We start from the raw sequence: 20,762 nt of genomic DNA on the forward strand, positions 1-20,762 counted from the left end.
CATTCTCTGTTTTAGTGTGCATAGGGTTGGCTCCCCCTCTACTCCTCCATTGCGCTGTGCTGTGCACTACCATATATGTTGAATACGGCTATCCCGTGAGGGTGATGATGGGATATGTGTATCTATATATATATATATGTATATATAAATTTTATCTTGGAGGATGACAACTACCGATAGGAGAGCAAGAGCCTCCTGAACTAATTATGTTGACACCCAGGTTCTTCCCGTTCTTGTGTGTTCAACAGGGCCTCGAGTATGATGTTACCTAACTCAGGGTGACAGGGCTTGATTGACACCCATTTTCGTTCTGCTACCACAAATCCTTGAGCATGATTTTTATTTCTTTTTATTTCTTATTTCATTTATTGTTTTTATTTCGTATTTCCTTTTCGCCAACACGTAAGGCAGCAGCGTGCGTGTGACGGGATTTAGCCTAGGGCGTTGTGACCCCCCCCTTTTTTGGGTATAGCTGAGGAATTGCCCGACGGCGTCGCCAGACTTCTGTTTTTCTAGTCGTCTCAGAAAGGGATTCTCAGACTCGACAGATTGCAAATCTATGTCGTAGTCAGCCACAATCGGCGATAGGCGTCGGTATGACGCCAGTTGCGCCAGATCGTCCGAGAGGCGCATAGCCTTTCATATGGTTGGACACCAGCACACCAGTTCCAGGTAGGCCTTTTGCGACAGGTCCCTATGGGACAGATTTATTATCGTTGAGTGTGTAAAGGGTAGACGTTTTTGCTTGTGGTCACATTCATACTAGTTGGTCAGATCTTTTCCATCGTTTTCCGCAGCTTCTGGCATATAGCGTTCAGGAGAGAGTCTGGTGATCTCCTCCTACCCTACAATGGCAGTTGTTCCGGTGGCGGTTCTAATGGTTGATTCGAGGTGTAGGTTATCCCAAGCTCTCAGCTCTCTAGTACCCTCCGAGTACCGAGTTATTTTACCTTTCAAGTTAACTGGATACATATATGTATGGATAGGTCTATCTTAACAGGCCTTGGCCTCCCATTTCCAGACATCGGACTGATGTGCTGAAATAGCCCGGTTATTACCTTCATACATTTGTGGCTCTTAGTTTAGGTTCCAGGCTTACCTCAATCCTACGCGACTCAGTGGTTGTACGACCCAATCTACATTGCGAGGATGACTTTCCGATGATATCGTTGCAAGCGTTCCCTTCATAGGGGTGCCACGGTAGCAGTGTGTTGGGCACCATCATTCAAAAATTTTTTCCGATCCTTCAGTTATTCGGGCACTTTATCATGCACGCCCCTGGAGTCTTACTGTTCAGCATCGCACTATCTCGACTGCGAGATCGATCAGCGGATATGGGCATATTGATCATCTTCTTCAGTGGACTTGTTCCAGGTCTCAGGCCATTCGGCCGAAACTTTCATATTTAGGTTGTTGCGGTATACCTCCTTAGCCTACATGACAGTAAAGGATTGTTCCATCCGGTTTCCTTGTATTTCCGGCGACTGGGTCGCAACTTTCGTGCAGGGTGGACTCCATTTTTGACATATTAATGCCCCTTGGGTTGGCGGAAGCAGGATCGGTTTCCTGCCTTACCTTACAGTTTTTATTTTTCTCATGAAGTAGCACTCATGTAGATCAAGGCAGATGCCTTTATGGTTCACCGGGGAGCTACGGCCCGCAGATTCATCGTTGCCGTTTAGTAAGCACGGGTCTGGGTTTGACGCATGGCGATGTGGTAAGTGCAGTTTTGCCTAGGGGGTATGTATTCCGACTTTACTTTATTTACGATCAAGTTTCTGGTATATACAATACTTTCCTGGTTTTCGAACGCACTCAGAGCGCGTTCATTTCGTATTTCTGGGTCCTTCCTTCCTGACATACGTTTCAGCGATAGAGGGTCGCTTTGTTGATATGTACGCCTTTTTAGCGGCTTTGTGAGGACTGATTTCTCTACTTGTGAATTATTTACCAAATATTGTATGGGGACTTCAGTACCGTTCACCTTATAGCATTCCATTTTGGCCGTTTTTCTGCGGCTCATTCTCGGTTCAGGGCAAGTTGCTGAACTTGTGTCGGGGTTTTCTTTCGTATTGTTTTGGTGGCGTAAATATTCCGAACCGGTCTGATTCTCGTGTTTTTCCTTTTATTACTAGACATATAATAGTATGTCGACTGGACAGTAAATATTGTCAGGCTGTGTTACGAAGCATTTCACCTTCAGGTGTTCCTATGGCGAGGCAAGGCCCGCGTTTTACAGGTACAGTATATACTCTAGGAAGTTGCTCTGTCAGCGAAGTCTGAACTGCATGTGGTCAGGACCTGGTCACACGAATTCGAGATGATGCACTTTATGGGTGTTTCTTCACATGCCTCATGGCTTACAACGATGATTCTCTGATTTACTATCTGAGGTTTTTCGAGTATATGTTCATATGACTGTTGATGATTATTAAGATTTTATATGTGAGAACGAGGCTATTACAGCCGATGGTTGAGGGCCTTTTGCCGTAATGGGGGTTAGAACCAATTGTGAGACGCAGTTTGCTCAAGTACAATACTTATCATTCTTGTTTTTGATAATTCCCATTGTTGTGCAAGTTTTAATTCTTCTGATGGAGTTTCTCAGACTCTATTTAAACAGTGTATTATGTACCAGTGGGAGATTTAAGACTGTAGTTGTGTTGATAAGCGTTAAACTAGCATAATCCAAAGCCTCCGGTCCTGTAATAGAATCAAAAATTAGCTAGCATTCGCGCCAAGAATTTTCAATTCTATTAAGTACACGGAGGCGAGGATTATCCCACCCTGTTTATTACAGTATTGGTAATAATTACCCACCCGCATGTACTTGATATTCTGTATCAGCAGAAGTTACGGGTTTTTTCTGTCTCATTCCTTTCAGCTTCGAGTACAAAGAAGAAGGAGCAGGGGTTCTTCTGGCTTCGGAGACGTAATCTTCCAGTTTGACGATGGTTCTCCATGTTGAAGGATGTTTATTGAGACTAATTTTCCGTGGAATGGACTGGATTTATTAATGTGTGGACTGTATATGTTCGAGCAAAGAAAGAGGAGGAGACACAGGGTACAGCAGCTCTTATGGGGCTATACAGGATGTGATGTATGTACAAGCATCATGGGAAATGTAGTTTTATTTGCATACAAAACGTTTTTCATTGGCTGCTGTGAGTAGCAAATATAAGAAAGAGAAGCATAATCCTCGCCTCCGTGTCCTTAATAGAATTGAAAATTCTTGGCGCGAATGCTAGCTAATTTTCGATCCTCAAGTCGTGGCGGGCGGGATCGAGTATCTCCACAGGAAAAAGCGTCATTTGCAGACGAGGACCCCTTTTATCTGGCTGCCGGCCTTTCCATCCTATTTTATTTTTTTTGCACTTCATGTTTCTAAATTTTAAAAAATGTATAAACACATACATGCATGCAAAACCAGGTAAGATGAAACGCTCTTCTTCTAAAATGATTCCGCTGTCACTTTGCTGCAGAAAACCGATAACAAAGCAAAGTATGGAAATTAGCGGTCGAGGGCGAAAGAGCCGGAAGGGAATAATTTAGATGTCAGAGTTGCACAGTTAACTGCAACATCAAAACAGGCCATCACAACAAGAGCGCCCTGCCATTAAAAGCGACACCTTTGTCTCGAGTAGCCAACCAGTGCGCTACGTCTCAGCTCTGGCAGTAGCGAAAAACCTGACAGGAATTTCATTTCACATGGCTATGCCCACGTTAAGATCTTTTTTTTCAAAATATGCATTTAGTAACTTTTTCAGTTGGACCCAGACTATTTAAGGTAAAACTAAATAGGGCAGCATATCAAGAATTGTATGCATTTAATGTCACATATATTCAAGTTCTAAAAGCTGGTAAACAACATTTCTTAAATTCAAAATAAGGAAGCTGATACATAAGTTGCGCGGCAGGCCCGCTACTAGGTAAACCATGGAACATTCTTCTGGGGTCTTCTGAGTGAGATTTACATCTATGCCATAATAATACTGTAACCATTTTCAAATCACAAATACCAGCAGCATCACAATGTTGAGCAAGACAAAGCCCATTAATTCAGTGGAGGGGAGAAGAGCGATAAAATTGTCCCCACGACTAGAATGTTAAAAATTCTTGTCAGCCATGGCACAAATCCTAAGTAACAGGAGTGGGGGAAGTGACCAAGTTAGACAGTATGCAAGTGACATAATACCCGGTAATTCAATGCACTGGGACACTTTTGCCTGCCTACTGCCAATTAAGGCACCTTGATGCCTGCATTTTAAGCAGGATTGTGTTTGTGAGGAAGGGACACCTTCTTGCACAAAAAGAATCCTGCGAGGTATTTTCCTCTTTCTATCTGTGCTGCAGAATAGAGCACACATAGAAAGAGGAAAAAATGAGGAGAAATAATCATACTTCTCCTTGTTATGCCTCCCCTGGGGAGGTGTAGCATTTTGAGGCCTTCCTAGGTCTACCACTAATGGTAAATCTGGGAATGTGCCAAAATCAATGGATGGATGAGTAGCAGAACCCAAGCTCCACCCATGGTTCGCCTCCCTGGGGCAGAGTCAGCTATTTGTTCTGCTGCAGAAATCTTTGTGCGCTCAGAACATCTCAGGAAATAATAATAACGGAAAGATAACTCTGGAGGTTAACACATTTGCTCGAGAGATCTCTGTTTTATCTAGTCCCAGTTTTGAAACAAAGTAGCATATAGGATTAATATGTCTCCTGCAAAGCACTTCATACAATATGCCGGTGACATGTTTATTTTATGTAACTAGGTAAATGGGTTACTTGTTTTAACTCCGAGATCCTTTTGTTACTTGCAATTCATAAATTGTACTCCTTCTAATATTGCACAGTGACCTCTGAAGGACATGTGACAACTACACCTTGTAACCCTCACTGTCTTCAGAAACACACCCTGTACATTGATTTACACACTTGCACAATTTATTCTCAATGTACAATGTGTATGTGTGATGTAAGGCATTCTGTAAAGAAATAAAACAAAATAGTGGAATTTAAATTATTTGTGTAAATATTGGGACAGATCAACACACCTGACATTCTTTTAGTGCATGCATATCTCTTCTATACAGGACCTGAACAAAGTCAAAACCATGCCTCTCTTAAGTACTTGTGAAGTACAAGCAAGCTGTGTGCTTTTGTTTCACCTTCATTGCGTTTGCATTAGGTGTGAGACTCCAGATAGCTCCCAGCCAGAATACTCGAAGAAAAGAAGGCCAGATGGTGCCTTAACTTCGGCCTTTGTTTTGTGTCAAGTTGAAGCTCAAAAAAATAAAGCCCCCTTCGCGGCTTGCCCATTCCTGCTCAAAACTAAAGAAGACAACGTGCAGGGGCTGTTGAATGTGTCATTGTGCCTGAAAATTAAACCGGGGCGAGTATATTACCATGGTGGCCAACTTCTTGGCTGGGTAGACCGCTTGCACCCTGTAAAAATAGGGAGAAGATGCTGTTTACCTGTGTGTGCCCTCGACTTGGGCACTGCCCTCTGCACAGTCTTCATTTGCTTCTTTATTCACCAGATCATAGGGCATGCTCTCCCTCTGTGGCCCTGTAATTTTGCAGAAGAAACCATAAGTTCTGTGGTTGGAACAAATGTCTGGCAGAGTTTCTAGAGACAAAGTCTGATAATTATTCATGAGAAATAGGTGGGTCCGGCAGGGGGGCTTGCTTGTTTTGAACAGTGTAGGAAATTAATTCTGCCCATTTAGTCCAGCAGTATTTTTCAGTTTGACTATCCAGTTTTTGAACTTTTACTGTGAGTAAAATTCACAGTGTGTTAACATGCGGCGTCCACCATTTAAGATAAGGCCACTGGTGTACAATTAGTGTAAGAACTCTGGTCCGGTTACCTGTGAACAGGTGAGTACACACTTGTGCACACTATGCAGGCTGCACGTGTGAGACAACTGTTATATCCAGCAACAGTACTGGTGCATAGGGAGCATGTCGAATAAGGGTTCTTCAGGGTGGGAATTGACATGAGGTAGGCCTTATAATGTGAGTGGGCACCCGTAGTGTTGGTCTGTAGTGCTTACTGAAGTTGGTGGTGTTTTCACTGTGTACACTTTATAGGCCAACTCTGCCCTCTGGAAGTACAGTTTTGCTGCACTTGGGTCTACAGGGTCTCAATCTTGGGAAGCACATACACCTGAGTTTGAATTTACCGTTCTCAATAACCCACAAACACACCTTACGGCCCTTCAGGATTTGTCATATTTCTCTGTCAGCTCATTATCAGATTCTAAATCTTTGTCTCCCCTACTGGGTCAAGTTAATTGCTCTGGTCCACAACAGTGGGATCAAAGGTCTCCACACACAGAAGGGGTTTCAATAATCCTTGGCCCAGTGCTTATGAAAGAAAAGGTGTAGGGAAGAATCAGCATCTGATAATTAGCTTGTCACACCGCACCTGGGCTTTGCCCAGGCACACTAGAACAAAGGAAGAAGCCCAATCCTCTGGAACACAAGAGGGACTCACCTTAAGGTTTTGATGGAAAGGGATAAGGAATCTCTGTCAACTTGGGTGGAAGCTCCCAGGGGAGCTCTTATCAGAGACAACTCAAAGTTACCATTTTGGATTGTTCCAGAATGCTGTGCAGATGGGTTGGGACAGGGGTGAAGGGAGGATGTGGCATCCTAGAATTATTGAGAAGATAATTGGCATGAGAGTGACACCCAGCTGGAAGGTGAAGCAACCTGATGGACAGAAAGGATGGACTATGACTCCAGCTGACCCCCACAACTAGGATGGCTCTCTCCAGGGTCTCTCCAGGGCCCCTCCGCATGACCCCCCCACATGACCCCCCTCCGGCGAACCCCCTGCATGACCCCCCATGCAACACCCCAAGCGACCCCCCCTGTGTTACCCCCTATGTAGCCCCTCTGTGCGTGACCCCCCGGCGCGACCCCTCCCTGCATGACCCCCCACATGACCCCCGCACGATCCCCCCGCATGATCCCCCCACGCAACCCCCCCATGTGGCCCCACCCACGTGACCCCGCCCTGCGTGACCCCCCATTCAACCCACCCATGCGACCCCCTCGCGCATCCCACATGCAACCCCCCCTGCGCAACCCCCGCGCCCACGCAAGCCATCCCATCCACGCAACCCCGACACACGCACCCCACCGCCACCTCCCCGATCCCCCCCTTCACAATCATTGCCGTTAGTATTCAGATATTGCTCACAAAGAATACCACTAGTCTTCAAACAGTGGTCACAATCAATGAGACTAGCCTTAATTTTTCTACAAATAAACCCTAACAGAATACTACTAATGCTTCAAGTACTATTCTTCTACAGTACTACTAGTCTTCTTTGAGCAATCAATTGAAGTGTTCATCATGTATTTGAAGGCTAGTTGAGTAGAACTAGTATTCCCCCATTTGCATATTTGGGCTTGTGAGCATACTACATTGTCTTCATGCATACTAAATAAATACTATATTTTAATAGTAAATGAATAGTAAATGAATACCGATGTAACCACTGGAATCACACTAAGTGAAGATCTTCCAATTTGGTGAGGGAGGGGCTACTGGTGAACCTGAGGCCAGCTACACTGCTCATCTGCCTTGTTGGACAGTAGTATCTTGCTTTGACCTCTTGGGCTCTGCAATACTTGTGATGTGCCCACTGAGCTCTGGGAGGTGGCGGTAGGCACTGGATGGATTAAGATGGCTGCATGCATTGCAGAGGACTCCAAATGTCTCTAATGTAATTCACAGATTCTACCTTCACCCGTTTTCATCGAATTACCTGCTTCCCCCAAGGGGAGCCCTACCTGATTTACAGTGCAGTCCACTATTTTCTGGCAGCCTTAACATCAGGAATTCCATGCTATATCCAGCATGACTAAAGGTGGAATGGATGGTAAGGTCCTTATCTTTCATCCTGCTACAGTGGCCACCAATTTTACAAGTCACTCTCTCTAGCCAGGAACTCTCCTAAATCACCGTCCAGATCCCTGAGAGGTGACAGGTTTGACCAATGGAGGAAGACTGCTAGAGAAAGAACTGACACAATGTGTTGGGCTTGTATTTCCCTTCCTATTTTCACTATTTCTGCAGTGTTGTTTTCATAACTGCTCCTTTGGCAATCGTTGTGTTGCAAGTACCCTAATCGCACCCCTCACATATGTTCTATACAGTGATGGCCACTGAACTCCATGTTTGCTAACTTGAATTTCCACAAAGGCCATCCAATTAGACTTGCCTTGGAGCGGTGTCACACCTCATAGTGTATATCACCATCTGTTGGTTTTGGCTTTGTTCATTAGTTTTTGTTCTAGGGGCACTGGCACTGAAAGTTGAGGTTCTCTGTGTGGGTTGGAGGTTGGGTAGGGGTTGGTATTTTAAATGGTAGGATGATGATCATGCACATTTTTAAGCTCTCAATTTAGGTTTCTCTTCATTATCTGGGTCGCACACAGTACTCTTGCTAATTTTCCAATTTTGATCTATGACCCCCTGTAAACACCGCCTTAAACGGATCACCAGGAACATTAGAGGCCTTAATGACCATCGCAAAAGTAACAGGGTATTGATATATCTAGACCGCCATGCAGTTGCTGTATCTTTTTTCCGAGAGGCTCACTTGGCTCCAACATGCCCAAGCTCCTTTGCCCCAGAATGTTCACCGCATTGATGCTTCTCTTTGTAAAGTACTTATTCTAGAGGAGTGTGTATTTTGCTGTATCCTCACATAGCTTTTAAATTGCTGCAGACTAATGAAGACAGTGCTGGCAGATATCTTATACTAGTGGGCACTTATCTGGTAAATGTATATGCTCCGAGTGTTGATGATCCCCAATTTTTTGGGATAGCTCTTACAAATTGGTCAGTTCTCATATAGCAACCATGATATGAAGGGAATGATTTGAATTTAGTGCTTGATGCACAATGGAACTGTTCTGGGACACACTGCTTACAACACATGCAAGCAGTGAAAGCACTACATGATATCATTGCTTTATATGGGTAAAGACATCCTCCTGACTTGATTACTGGCTGTCCCCTCTAGAAATCGCCACTTCTGTGTCTGACGTGCACCATCTGCCCCGCACCCTTTCCAACCACTCAGCAGTTACTTTCGACTTGGCCCTTCCACACTCCAAGTTTTGTTGCTCTCACTGGAGATTTCCAGCTTCCTCGCTGGTGGAGCCAGTGTTCAAACATGAGTTTCAGTTGGCAATTATAGAATACTTCCAGTTTGGTGTTGGTACGTTCCCAATTTATTCCCTTATATGGGAGGCTTTCGGGCCTATAAACGGGGAAGGCAATAGCGAAACATGCAGGTGTTTTGAAGGATATCGCAGCTTGTTAACATGTCTTTAATCCAAGTTAGAGACTTTCTAAACTGCAATTGATTGCATGCTCCTAAAGGATCTTCTGCGGGAGCAGAACCAGCTTTTACAGCAATTTAGAGATTTGGAGGACAGAGAGGTTAACCACTTAGGAAGCTATGTTTTTCACCAGGCAAAAAGGTGAAGGGAAGAGGCCAGGCAAAATGATATCTTGGCTTCTCTGAAGAGAGAGAGAGAGCGAGGGACACACCAATAGTATATTGATAGTAATGAGGGTGAGGGCAGAGTTTTGCTGACAATGAGGACATTCTTGCTGAATTTGTGCATTATTACTCCTGTCATCACTGAGTATCTTGACAAGGTGGTGCTGGTGTGGCTTTAGGACTGCCGTCCCCAATTTCTGGGTGATCCAATTTCCCTAGTAGAGGAAGTTCCCTCCATTGACTCACTAGCTTGGAGTAAGGTCCCAGACTCAGACGGGCTCACCACAGATTTTCTTAGGTAAACAAATATTCTCAGCCCCACCTCATTGAGGTGTACTAAGAGGTGCTATGGGATGGGGAATTTCCGCCTTCCGTACAGGAGGCGATTATCTCTCTTCTCCCTAAGCCTGGTCATATGCTTACTAAATGTGCCTCTTACTGACCCCACTCATTGGTAAATCGCTATAAAAAAATACTTGCTTAAGTCATTGACACCAGACTTTCCCTCTTACACCTGCACAGGGGCATCAACTTCCATCATGGCCGCCTCTTACTGTCTATGTATGCAAATGACATATTGCTGTTTGTGAGGGGCCTGGAGATCAATCTCGTTCCCCTGATGAACGAAATCATCGAATTTGGGATATTCTCTGGTGTTTCCATTAAATGGTCTAAGGTAGACCATTTCCTTATAACTGAGAGCACACACAAGTCATTCTGGGATACCCTGTCAGTTGGGTTACCGATTTGTTTAATAATCTGGGTATGCTTCCGCACAGAATGCCAGAGCAGGTCCTTTGGCTCAGTTATGGCCCAGCGATCAATGTCATATCACTATAGGTGGATATGTGGTTCAAACTCCCACTGGTTTTAAAGGGCAGTCTTGCCCTAATTAAAATGCTTGTTCTTTCTAAATTATTATACGTATCAACAAATATCCCTATACCCCTTCACCAGCATTTTCTACCAAGTTTCGGACTCTCCTGATCAAGTTAGTCTTGGCAAATAGGCCTGCAGGGATCGGTTGGAACTTGTTGGTCCTCCTATGTGCGAAAGGAGGGTTATAGCTTCCAGACCCAGGGATGAACTACTTAATGACTCAGTGTCACTTAGCCAAATTCTGGTTCAACCATGATGCCCTTATCCGCTATCCCTTATCTTATTCTCGAGCAGGGTCAAACTGTAATGGGATCCTTCCAGCCTCTCTTTTACGACAGATATTTCCAAACCAGATTGGAAAATTAAAACAATTGCTACTACCAGCTTTGCCTGGAGATCCTTTTGTCGCAAGTCAGAGGGACATGCTAGTACTCATCGGCCAGTACACTGACATCAATTCATTTGCCACCACTTACAGCCGAACGTTCTGTGCCGAAGACCCTGCTGAAGATGGCTGTAGCAGAAAGTACCCACATATAAACAGATGGGAATTTTCTGTGGTTCACTCCAGAGGAGATGCCACCACACTTTTATTTTTATTTACACAAGGCCACATAGCGCTGTAAAGGACCTTATATCGGGTTACCCGGACAAACCTATAGACTTTTCTCCATTTACAAAATCTATAACCTCAGCCGATGCCTCTGGATGGGTCTGTAGGCTCTGTGCCCTCTATCACAATGCAAACATATTGATGTATACAAACTGGAGTAATCTATGAGTTATAGTCACAAGCTATTGCACTACAAGTATCTACAATGAGCCTACTGTACCCCATTGTGACAGTACAAAATAGACCCATCTCGCTCCCATAGTTGCTTCCTATGCGGACAGGGCAATGCTGGGTTTCTTCACCTTGCTTAGGAATGTCCCCCGATTTCTAAATACTGGTAGGAGGTTGACCGGGTTGTAAAAGGCATGACACTGAACTCGGTTGAGTGAGATTGCTGGGGTATATGAAGGATATGCCACATGCTGTGTGCCGTTTCACTGCACTGTTCCTCCTGTTAGCAAAGCATACACTGGCTATGAATTGGAGTCGGACTAGAGTACCTACCTGGGCTGATTGGTTGCTCAATATGGCGACTTGTAACAATCATATAGAAACCTATGCATTGATGCCTTGATGCAGCCGCCCACCTTCAGACCACAGGATATCTCCTTCAGAGTGAGGCAGATGGGCCTGACAACCCTGTTGAAGGTGAAGCTGAATAGCTGCTCCTCTTAAACATTGTTGCTCAGTGGTCTAGGATGTCTTCTACTTTATAATTGTGCTTTTCTATTTGTCAATAATCTTCTTTCTTTCCACTTTTTATTTTATGTTTATAATATGTTTATAAGCAGTATTCATGGTTGTAATAATCTGTTCACTTTCTCGATTCTTCCCAACCACCTTCCCTTTCTCTCTTTCACCTTCTGTCCCTTTCCTTGACTTCCTCCTATCTTTGAATGTTTGGCATCTTAAAATAATGCTCTAAGGCTCCAGAGACATATTTATTTTAGAATTGTATGAAGCCTTTGTTTAACTTTCCAAATATATATTGGTAATGATCCTAGTTATGGGTGCAGTGAATGCTTAATTTTTCATCCATGTTTCACCTATTCTCCCCATAACCATACTGATTTCAAGCCTACATATCAGGTACATGTATTTTTATTATAGTACTACCCCATTTACCTAATCCTGCCACTTTATAATAGATCAACACAATAGGAGCTATAGGGGGAGAGAAAGGCCAGGCCGCCCCCCACTCAACACATTATAAACAACAACTTGCCTGACCTGCAATACACCTGATACTGAAACTTCGACATTCAAAGGGTTGCCAAAACTTTCCAATTCCCTCATGAGTGTGTTCCCTATCACTACTCGGAGTGTCGTGGTGTATCAATTTTATAAAAAGTAATCAAACCATCATAAAGCTTATCCCACCCACTGAGAGAAAGCACCTCAAGGTTGTAACACCAAGGGGGTTGCTGGCTGGTACTTGCCGGCACACCCACTTATCATCATAGGCTACTTTCTCTCCATGCAGTAAAATAAAAGTGTGTTTATTCTCATGAACAATCTCAATCCCAGTGAAGTAAAGAAAGACAGTGCAACCCAAGTGTAAATAAACTGTCAGTGCATAATGTCTTTGCACGTGCCCATTGGACCCCTGTGAGAATATAGGTATAATTCTCACCATTTAAAACTGGTAAAGCTTACTGGCTCAACTTAACTTTATTCGGTGCTGTAAGCTTTCCCTATTAAAAATGGTTTCAATCAAACAATAATCAATTTTCTAAAGCCAACATGTTTTGTTGCTAAACCAGGATGCAACTTCTTCAGGGCTATTGGGGTTCCAAATATAAACTTCACCTGAGATTCACATCAAACCTATAATGGTATGACAAAGAACACAGAGCGTGTCATATGTAAAAGCCATCTGCCTTCTAGGAGGACATAATATAGTCAATGATTGCTCTGAGAAATATAAAAAATATATAAACCCATCTTTACCAATTGGTTGCGAAGACTCCTCATACCTGCAACCGTCTTAAGATGGAACACACGTCATCCGATCACGTGCCCCCGAGGTGACTGCCCAATGTCTAGTCCCCTACAATTGTGTATAACAAGACGTTACACCTCACATCAATTCCTCTCATTCTACAGTAACATTATTATAGCGCGGCATAAGTAAGTGGCAAAGCCCGCCCTTGCTCAACGTAGAAGCCCCGTATAATCAGTGGACCAACCCTTCATCTTAAAGGGAAGGCACTGACTATAAAGAATCAGTATAAACGTAATTTAAGTTCAATTTATTTGACCAAGGGCTGTAAAAGTGGAGCCTTTTAACAAATATAAACATGACATCAAAAAAATAAATTACATCACGATGTCCGAAGGCACGAACTGGGTGCTTAAGTTGAAAGCATCATGCTGATTTCGGAAACTAAACAGGAGAGGGAGGTACTCACACAGCTCCCTTTGCATCAAAAAGACTCGATTATGTAAAAGAATTGTTTCTAAAAGAGTTTTTCTTCATGAAATGTCCATTAGTGTACTTAGCATAAATGATGGGCGAAAAACTAAAAAAACGGGGACATCAGTATTGTGCATGGTATCGTGTCCCGCCTCACCCCCTTTAAACAATACACAGGAGGAGGTGATGTTCTCAAATGGTACCCTTGTAATGAACTAAGGATGTTCCTATATATGCGCCACACATACCTCACGTTGATACATATTCAGACCATGTATCTAGCCTTTTCCTGCACCATCACTCTTTCCCAGTGGATAACAGGCATGAATTGAGTGCATAAAGTGATATCTACCAATATCTAGCTCCCCATAGCACTGCATTATGTATCATCAAAACATTGCGGTGCATTAAAGGAACCTTCAATATATTAGAATGCTAACGTCCACGGCCACTGGATCGCCTCCTGGTTCTTAGCGTCTGCTAACTCTGTTCCATTCAATAGAGTCGTTCAATCCCACCTGATTTGCTCTCTCAGAAAAAATCACTTCTTTCCTTGCAAAAATGGATTCAATATTGTGTGTCTCGCCCATGACTCTCTCTCAAGAACAGTCCATCTAGGATCATGTTGTTTCTCGTGAAAGTGTTGCACCAATCGAGTTGTCAACTTTTTAGCTTTGAGAGTACTCAAATGCTCTTGTACACGCACTTTCACCTTCCGGGAGGTCAATCCAATGTAATGCAACCCACAGTTACATGTCAACCTGTACATTACATTGGTGGTGTTGCAATTACTGAACTTATTCAAAAACCATGTTTTGTCGTCTTGCAAAATTACACTTTTGGTGTCCTGAGTAAGGCTGCAAACCGAACAGCCAACACAGGGATAATGGCCAGGTGGAAGACAGTGATGTTGTGGGAGTACGGATATGAACAAGTTTATCATTCAGGTTGGGAGCTCTTGAATGCAAACCGTGGGGGTGGCATCTTGTTAGTGGCCGTGTCAAGAAGGGTGTGCAAAGTCTAGAGGGTCCCTCAAACAAAGGTCTATTGGACAAGTAATATAGACTAGAAGAATCTATACCTCCAAGGTGGAAATGGGAAAAAAAACTATTTATTGGGACAAGCTGGCAACCATTTACCTTGAACTTACTAGTATATGGATAAAACAACGATAAAGTGCATCAATCAATAATCATGACAATAAATCAGTGCAAATAAACAGAACTCTAGGTGTACACATAGAGAAAAGCAAAATGTCTTCATGACAATATTTGTTTAATAGACGTTTGATAGACGTTAGTAACCAACCCATAGTCCATAGCTGTAATATCTACATCCAGATACACAGCAGATGTGTTACTTACAGACCAGTAAACCGCAGGCACTTGTCAGCCTTATTAAGCCATGTCAAAAATGCTAACACATGGTCCTCTGTTCCCGTCCAGATACAGAGGACATCATCAATGTACCTCCTTAAAAAGAGAAATATTCCCTTTGAAAGGGTAGGAGGCATGATGTATAACATTTTCCTCAAACTGGCCTACATAAATGCTGACCAGCCTTGGGACGAATGAAGCCCCCATGGAAGTCCCCGATACCTGTAGGTACAGTTGGTTTTTATATTAAAAAAAGTTTCTGGTGAGTGCCAATTCAATACATTGCAGTACAAACGACTCTGGGGTGTCATAAAACCATTCCAGTGCCCCAAGAGCATGCGCTGCTGCCACCAGCGTGGCATCTTAGGGTTTGCTGGTATATAATGATTCAATATCAATGGTAACCAACAGTTGATTCTCCGGGTCAAATTCCACGTTCTTGATAACGTTCAATATGTCAGTGGTGTCCTGCACGTATGAGCGTTGTGTGATAACTGACTCCCTCAGAAAAAAGTCCGCAAATTAGGACAAAGGCTCCAAAACCGACTGGGCACCCTGGAGGTGGACGCTGTGGCTTATTGTTCTTTAGAAGGATGTAAAATGCAGGGACGCGTGGTTTCTGATTGATGATAAAATCCGCCTCCGTGTGCGTTATCCATTTTTTCTCCACAGCGTCCACCACCAAGGTCTTGATGGTGTCCTGGAGTTCGGGTGTGGAATCCGGCATCAAAGGTTGGTAGTTAGTGTGGACCCCCAATAATCTAAGAGCCTTTATCAAGTAACCAGTAACAACACAACACATTGCCTTTCTTAAAAAACAAGTCATAACAAGTCATAACACTTCAACACCCATGACAATATTAATGTGATGGACGCTAACGTTGGCCACTGGCTGAAGACAGCCAGTGACCAGTTTGCCCCCCTAATCACATTTCCTCGCACCAGACACCCCAATTCCCATAGGTGGTTCTCTGACGACCTCAGGAAGTACAAACTTGAGGTTCGTCAGCGGGAACACTTATGGAGACGCGATTATTCTGTGGCATCCAGACTGAGATACGTAGCTGCCCGTAAAGAGTATAAGCAGGCCATCTTTTCAGCAAAATCTGAGCATTTTTCTCACAGAATTCTCTCTGCTAATAACAAATCCAGAGAGGTATTTAAGATCTTGAATGAGCTTACCTCAGACGATAGGACCCTCCCAGCTCAAACCCCTACCATAGAGACCTGTGATGCCCTCAATCTTTTTTTCATTGAAAAATTATTAAAATAAAAGATTCGATTATGTCCCCTTCACAGCCACCACCACCTGACACTTCTTGTAATAACCCATTGTCCTTCACGCAGTTCCCTGCCTTGGATCACACCACCTTAGCGGAACTGGCTATCCGGGTAAAATCAGGCTCCCCGAGTGACCATTGCCCTCCTTCGGTGTTGCGAGACATCTGTCTAAAATTCCCTGAGTGTATACTACCCCTGCTGAACAGATCTCTCTCCAGTGGCATGGTCCCCAGCTCCTTCAAGGAGGCCATTCTTGTGCCCCTTTTGAAGAAGCCTGGCGCGGACCCTACAGAACTCACCAATTATCGCCCAATATCTCTGTTGCCCTACCTGTCTAAACTTATCGAAACTCATGTCACCAGATGTCTCTCTAATTTCATCGAGAGTTCACACTTCCTTGAACCCAATCAGGCGGGCTTTAGACCGGCCCACTCCACGGAAGCTGTAATCCTGGCTGTTCTGGATACCCTGAGGAGGAATGCTGATGCGGGAAGCCCTCAGGCCCTGGTACTTCTGGATCTATCTGCCGCGTTCGACACGGTGGATCACAACATCCTTCTCCACCGTGTCGAACAGGCTGGCATCCAGGGCCTCGCTCTTGGGTGGGTGGAGTCATTTCTCACCGGCAGAACCCAAGCCGTTCGTTTGGGATCATTCACTGCGTCCAAAACCCCCATCACCTGTGGTGTCCCCCAAGGTTCCTCTCTTTCCCCTTTATTATTTAATTTGTACCTCCGCCCCCTCATTCACTCACTCCAAAGCTGGGACGCTACAGTTTTCAACTATGCGGACGATCTGCAGATCGTTCTCCCGCTTCACTCCCCACAAGCTGTCAATAATTTTCACTCAATTATGACCCACATTCAGCAGTGGATGAATCACAACCAACTAAAACTTAATCCTGGGAAGACTGAGCTCCTTCTCCCTGGTTCCAGTGCTGCTTACTGGGGTCCGCAGTTCTGGCCTATTGAGCTCGGCCCCCCTCCTGCTCCGGCCAAGACGGTGAAGAGCCTTGGAGTGACAATCGATGCCGAGCTCTCGCTTAAAGCCCAAGTAGGTGCCACGATCTCTTCATGTATGTTCCAGCTCCGAAAGATCCGGAAGATCAGGCACCTACTACCACATGCGGCACTGGCCCAGGTTGTCATGTCCCTGGTTCTTTCCCGCCTGGACTTTTCTAATTCTCTTTATCACGGACTCCCATGTTCTCTTGTGGGCCGTCTCCAGGTTGTGCAGAACCAGGCAGCCCGTCTTATTTTCAAAGTCCCAAAATGGCAGTCTGCGAAGCCCTTGCTCCATAAGCTCCATTGGCTGCCAGTAGAACAGAGGGCGGCCTTTAAGCTGGGCTGTCTTACGTTCAAATCCCTCCACTGCACCAGTCCTGCCTTTCTTAACTCACTGATCACTCCGTACCAACCTGCACGTAACCTTCGGTCAGCTCATCATCACCTACTTGTCACTCCGAAAGTCAAAACCAGCAAGGTTGGGGGCCGTCGCTTCGCCCACCTCGCACCTAAATTCTGGAATTCTCTTCCAATAGTCATTAAATCTAATGGTTCCTTACTCCAATTCAGGAAGCTTTTAAAAACTTTTCTGTTCTCCAGCACTGGTTAAGTTTCTGCCTTGGGATTCTGTTTTTGTTCTGTCAGTTAGCGCCAAGAAACCTCTGGTGTTAGTGCGCTTAAGAAGTTTCACCTAACATAACATAACATAACAGACTTTCAATAATGTGTATTGCACAACTATTCACCAAACTAAAACTTACAACAAAAACAAATTATTATTAATCAACCTAATGCATTTTTCAATGCTTGTTACAGTTGTGTACACCATTGGGGCATTGGTTGAATCCTATTAGTTCCAGTTTAACACTCAAATACAGCAATAAGCAATGCAAAGACGTGGGCCTTCCAATGCGGGGCAGTGTGTCAGGGTGCTTTTAGTAACTTTTGAATATTTTGAGCTAGAAACAAATTTGTGAGGTCAAAATTTGCATATTATGCCGAAGATGGAGGATTGTGTGGTAATGCAGAAAATCTATAAATATGCGGAAAATGTCGCACCCGCACCGTTGCACAATTCAAGTGTCCCTGCTTATGATGTATGATGATTACTGTTCATTGTCAGACTGTAATTGTGGGACAGTTCCAGTGCATGAACGCATTATATTTCACTGTACCTGTTTTGTTGGATCTGAAATAAAAAAATAAAACAAATAACAAACACAGTTTGTGGTGATGTACTGACTATTTAAAAGTACACAGTTGTACTTTCTTTTTTGAAAGGCCTTCCAGCTCCTAGACAGGTAGAGATGTTATCCTTTCCCTGAAAAGCTACAAATTGTATTATCAGCATGCTCTGCTAGCTAGTAACCAGCAGGTAACGATTGATCCTCAGGAAGTAATGTCTTTATCATGCACTAGTTGTTAGCTGGTCAGTGTGCATAAAAATAAAAAGGGTGCTTTACCACTCCTTTTTATACATTCCTGACACCTCAGCTTCCCCTGCTTTACCTCCTTTATACACTCCATCAAGTGGCATTAAGTATAAATATTTTATGCATATGTTTAAATTCAGTTCACCTCAATTATAAAACAATTAATTGATTTAAAATTCACATTTTATAAACTATTAGTATTTTTTAATGATAAAGTAATTGTTATGTTGGTGTAGATTCAGAATATCGACTGTAGAATATCGCGTGGCCCCAATATTGTGACCAAAGTATCGAGGACCAGCATATTGGCAGGTGAGTATGCATATATTTTATATATTTAACTCCCACATATTTACCTTGACTATATATTGTGATGTAGATGTTGAGTTGGAAATAGTAAATTTATTCTTAGCTATATGCACTTATCTCCTCTATATTTTGATTTTTGATATTTTGGTCACAGTAGTGCGGTCATTCAATATTCTATGCTCAATATTCCGGACCACAACCATTGTCAGGGTGCCAATCATACTTAAACATATTTTGCCAGATTCTCAGCTTGTGATTGCTGGATCATTCACATTTCACAACACAATGACAGAGAAATTAACCTCTCAAAGAATTTGAGTCATTCTACCCAGAGGTACCAGTGCTGTTTCATACTGGGAGCTTCCTCAAGTTTGATCAGTACAACCCATTGGGCCTGCAGCAGCCAGATAGGTAAACTTTACAGATCCACAATGTCAGATGGCTCTCAGTGGGAAGGTAGCACAAACAACTGTGAATGAACAGACAGCAGTCGGGGTCAAGGCTGACCAAAATGCGCATAAACTGGGGGAGAAAAGGTATTTAGATGAGGAAGTGCACTCTTTGACCAGACAAAGCACCAATAATCAGGTTTAGTTTAGCGACGTTCTGATGTACTTCCTCAAAGTTATTCCACTTAGCTCCAGGAAGACTGTGGCTACTGTTGGTCAAATCTTTCCCAGGCGCCATTGATTGAAGTTGAGATACCGATTGCACCTACGGTTATCCTCAGGGCTACTCCTGCTAATAATGTTGCGTCAGGTGGCACTCCATTTGATGAGGGCCACTATAATGCTCAGCCAGACCAGTGTGGAGAGATCGTCAACTCCACTGCTGGAATTATAGCAAATAAAGTTGTTAATGTAGTCTTTTTTGGTCCCCTGAGACGTGAAAGAACAAGAACATGCCAAGACTGTCATGTGAAGTGCATGAAATACTAAAGTGAGAAGAAAGAGTTTTCTTAAGTAGTGAGGACATACTAACAGCTTGAACTCATCTTCTGTCTGCTCTTCTCCCACCTACAATATTGCCAGCTCACCTCCCAGCCTGTGACAGGTAATTTTCAATGCAGCGTTAAACCTACAGATTGAGAAAAAATCTGCCGGCTTTTGGGAATGGTGTGCCTGATTTGTGGGCAGTATAAAAACAGGGGCCAGCTGGAAGAGAATGTAAGTACATTTAAATCTTGTTTCCATTCAAATGAGTATTTAAAGGACACACGCAATGAGGACCTAAAACTCATGTGTCTTTTGTAAAATGTTGATTCGTTTTTGATATTTGGTTTATATTCACACCAGGCCCACCTGGACTTGTATTTATGCAAACTGTTGACTGTTCTAGTAGCGACGTACAACTTAGATAAGGAGTGCTACGTTTAAGTTGGTGGCAGTTGCATCCAGTAATTTGAGCAGGCCGGGGGCAGGCAGGCCACACACGCCCCCATACACTCTCACTGGTTAGAGGCGGCAGACCCGAGAGCAGAGGACGGCCCGGGACCAGGGTTCGATTCCCGGCGCGGCAAGTTTCTGGACCAGGGTCAGCGGACTCGATAATTCTCTCGCCTCGGTGCCCACTCTGATCAGCGATCACACTCGGCAACTCTGGGCATTAGCTTGCCTCATCTTCACTAACGGCCCCACCAGACCGCCAGGGATGCCTGGTCTCACCCTGGAGATACCCATTAAGGGACCATCTCTCAGGGAAGCCAGGAAGGGTTTCGCAGCGGTCGAAGCGCCTTGGGACCCTACGGGTAAGTAGTGCGCTATATAAATGCCTATACATACATGCACTATCACTCACACCCAAACGATCCTACGTGGACCATAGGAGGGAAGTCTTGGTTGTTCCTGGTGATTTGGACTGCCACCTCCTCACTTTTTCTTATGGGTCAGCCAATGAGAGGAAGCAGCAGTACGTATCTCATCAC

Source organism: Lissotriton vulgaris, chromosome 8, assembly GCF_964263255.1.
Source record: "Lissotriton vulgaris chromosome 8, aLisVul1.2, whole genome shotgun sequence".
Taxonomy (NCBI): Eukaryota; Metazoa; Chordata; class Amphibia; order Caudata; family Salamandridae; genus Lissotriton; species Lissotriton vulgaris.